At 54.3% G+C, this 3,885-nt stretch overlaps 2 non-coding genes across 2 annotated transcripts; both read left to right on the forward strand.

Moving 5' to 3' along the window:
- The first annotated feature begins 319 nt into the window (after positions 1-319).
- On the forward strand, positions 320-390 carry TRNAG-GCC. The gene has a single exon. It is a non-coding gene; the product is annotated as a tRNA-Gly (tRNA).
- A 956-nt stretch (positions 391-1,346) lies between these two features.
- Positions 1,347-1,419, forward strand: TRNAK-CUU. The gene has a single exon. It is a non-coding gene; the product is annotated as a tRNA-Lys (tRNA).
- Positions 1,420-3,885: the final 2,466 nt, after the last annotated feature.

Raw genomic sequence — 3,885 nt, forward strand, 5'->3', positions numbered from 1 at the left:
TAAAAAAAAACGCGGAATGAGAAAAGCCACTGAGGGCTTTTGTAGTCCCTCACCGCCTGGCGGCTCGGTGCCCCTTGAGGGGAGCCTTTTAAGAGAGTGGGCTTCTCCTCCGGTGGTGGACCCTCCGGGCGTCATGTATAGGTGACCACCCCCCCTATTGCGGGACACCCCCGCTTGTATGAATTTGACTGAGAAGATCCGAAGTTCTGACCCGTTCCATGTCTATCATGCTGGGGTCTGTCTTGCGGCCTATTGTGGCCACTACTCTGGATCCCAGTCGCTCACTGAGTGAGCATTTTGAACCATACAGTGGATAAATGCATTGGTGGTTCAGTGGTAGAATTCTCGCCTGCCACGCGGGAGGCCCGGGTTCGATTCCCGGACAATGCAATGAGTACTTTACTCTCTCCCGAAGTTGTTAGGCTAACGGACCTGCAGGTCCAGGGCCCTGTATATGTCTGTTGGTTTCTGAGATGGCGCCTTCTCTGGTTGGAATGCTGGTCTGCTGGCCAGGTCTCTAATATACGCCCTGACTGATTTACCCTTTTTGGGTGGGAGACCTTTGGGTCCTTGCTGGTTGACATTATCAAGGATGTCACTGGAGGGAAGAGCGCTCTCCTCCCTCAGGCTTCCAGGGGGAAGGGGCCCCGCCGTGGGCCGGGTCCTTCTTTTTCCAAAGCGGTCTTTTTCCGTCAGTCAGGGGCCGCGGGCGAACCTCCTGGGCCGACAAGGGCTCAGCTGGGGGGCTGATCCGTCCCTGGGTGCGTAAGCCAATTGCGCCGGCACCCGAACCCGCCAATGTATGTAGCTTCCCCTGCCCGTCTCTTAAGTGGGGGGTCGCCTTTGCTGTTAACAGCTCGATGAACCTCCCTGCCCTCCGACAGTGGTCTTCCGATCCACCGAACAGTTTTCTTCCCTCGTGTCTCCCTCTCCCTGCCTTTGAGCAGTATGGGACTTGCTAAGCTGCGGTGTGATTTTATCTTTTCCGCAGGACTAGTGGTTTGAGGGACTCTATCTCGGTCCCAAGGATGGGCATGATCCATCCGATTTTGGGCTTCAAGGACCTAAAGGTCTTTGTGAATGATGGGTAGGTCCGCTCGGAATCCATTCGTTCAGTGGGGTAGCCACTTGCACTTCGGTGCAAAAGGTCATAGGTACGACCCACCATGGGGCTGCTACCTATATAGCTTTTAGCTGCGCTCCATCCGGGGGACTTTCTGGCGTCCTTGGACATAAGGACGCATACATGCTTGTTCAACTTTGCGCAAGTCATAGAGTTTTTCTGTGCCTCGCGATGGAGATGCCCACGGTCAGTTGTGGGCCTTCCTTTTGAACTGGTGCCAGCAGCCCGGCTAGCTCAGTCGGTAGAGCATGAGACTCTTAATCTCAGGGTCGTGGGTTCGTGCCCCACGTTGGGCGCCACCAATGATTTTCACCAAGGAGTTTTGCACTTATCCTATCCTTGTTGGGACAGCGAGGCTTTGCTGTCGTGGCTACTTAGACGACTTCCTGACTCAGAGGTTGTGTCTGTGGCTTTTCGGACCCTCCGTGAATTCGGGTGGGTGTTAAACATTTGGAGTCGGCCCTGGTTCCGACTCAGTTTGGAGTGCCTACGACTTCCGGACTCCTCGGTGGCAAAGGTCTTTTTTCTCCCTGGAGAACTTGCAGACTCTTCAGTCGGTGGTGATTATTGACATCACGCAATTGGTCTCCATTTGCAAGCAAATTCTAGGTCTGTGGATAGCCTCCTCCGAGGCGGTAGAGTATGCCTAGTTGCCACACTCGTGGTGAGGGCGTCTGGGGGGTCCGGTCGGCCCAGAGTCGCTGGACGTGAGTGGACCTACGACCACACAGGCCTATATGCGCCCAATCTCGGTAACTGCCCAAGCTCGGGCCTGGTTAGCACCTGGGTGGGAGTCCGCCTGGAAATACCAGGTGCCGTAGACCTTGTCTACCGTTACTTGCCCTAGTACTATGGGCGGTACTATGAGAGGCTATGCCTCTCCTCATGGTCGAGGGGGTTGCAAGGTCGTCCGATCTTGATTCAACCTAACAACGCCACGCCGGTGGCTTCGGGCTACCATCAGGTATGCCGGCAGGCGGGCTACTGGAGTTGCCTGATGTTGAATCAGGACAACTGGTCTTGGTACATGGAGTCAACTCCCCGGCAGGAGGTGAGCCTCGCAGGGCATGGATCTCCTAGCCACTCGTCTCAGCCACAGGGGTATCAAGGTTAGTGGCCAGATCTAGCGATCTGGTACAGACGTGCAAGTTGCGCTGGTGGCCCTGTGGGGTCTGTCTCGGCGACTTTTATGCCTTTCCCCCATTGTAGTGGCTTCCCCACAGAGTGGAGGCTGAGGAATCCCGACGACTTTAATAGCTTCAGATCCTGGGTGCGCCGATTTCGGCCACCTGGTAGCGGAGGTACCCTGGCGGTAGCCAGGGCAGGAGGTCCTCCTGTCTCGAGGTCCCATACTTCCTCCTGTTGTACAGTCACTGACTTGCTCAACAGGGCTATTGGAAGCCAGACTTTAAGGGACCGGGGTCTGTCCGACCCGGTCACCTCAACAATGCTGAGGGCACGGTAGTCTTCTTCCGGTGAACCTACCGTCGTGTCTGGCGGACCTACATCTCTGGGTGCAAAGAGATGGAGTGACGTCCACGGACGTACTCGGGGTCCATCGGCCTGCTGTTTTTACAGCTCGGTGGATCAAAAAATTAGCTTAGAGCACCGTTTGGGGGCAGATTTCAGCCTTGGCTGTGTTCTTTCAGTGGCCTTTCTGCGGCCGTTCCCTGGTGGGTACCTTTTTTTGTGGAGGGGGCTTATCCTATACCTTACCCCCCCTTGGCCCATCTTTTCCCGCATGAGTCTTGACTCTGGCGCTCTCGGTTCTTCGGGAATCTTCCTTTTGGAAACATCAGAGAGATTTTCTCTTGACACTATCTCAGAAGTGGCCCCTTTAAGTGGCTTTTACCTCTGTTACAGAGGGGTTTCTGAGTTGGCGCTCTTGTCTTGCAAGCCGCCATGTTTGATCCTTCATAGCCTTAGGTGGTGGTGCGTCCGCGACCTACCCTTCTTCCGAAGGTGGTTTCGGCTTTTTCGCCAGAATAAGGACATTGTTTCTCACATCTTTCTGTCCTCGGCCGCCGCATCCTACGGAGGTTGCCTTTCATACTTTAGGCGGGGTACGCACTTTGCGGGTATACTAGCCTGCTACTGCTCAGTTTCGGAAGATCTGACTCTTTAGTGTCGGTGTCTGGTCCACAAAAGGGGACTGACAATCTCGTTGCCCACCATTTCTCGGTGGATCAGGTAGGCTGTCATACAGGCCTGTGTTCTTAAGGGGCGGGCCCCCCTTTTCCGGTCCGACAACATGCGTCGGTCTCAGGTGTGCGAGGCGGCGACTTGGTCGTCCGTTCACAGCCTTTCCAGAATTTACATGGTTGCTGTGAGTGCATCTTCTGATGCTTTTTTTCGCCCGCTAGTGTTTGCAGGCGGCCGTTTAAAGTTGCATCTCCTCCATTTGAGGAGCTCTGCTTGTTTTGGGGTGAAGTTAAAATTGGTTTTACTGATATATTTCCCACCCCTCGTTTTTTGACACTGCTTGGGGACGTCCCACTTGTCAAGACTTAAGGAGCTGTGTCCGTCCATGGACGATAAGAGAAAATAGGATTTTTTGTACTCACCGTAAAATCCTTTTCTCTGACGTCCATGGACGGACACAGCTCCCACCCCTCCTTTTTAGGTTTGTACTGCTTGTTACGAACTGAGGCTGCAAGCTGCAGTGAGGAGGGTTATGTCTGGAGGGACCGCCCCCTGGGCGGGGCTGTTCAACTCTGTTAATGTAACATGTATTTAACCATTTAACATGTTTCTGCCTAGTC

Source organism: Rana temporaria, chromosome 1 (genome assembly GCF_905171775.1).
Source record: "Rana temporaria chromosome 1, aRanTem1.1, whole genome shotgun sequence".
NCBI classification, from domain to species: domain Eukaryota; kingdom Metazoa; phylum Chordata; class Amphibia; order Anura; family Ranidae; genus Rana; species Rana temporaria.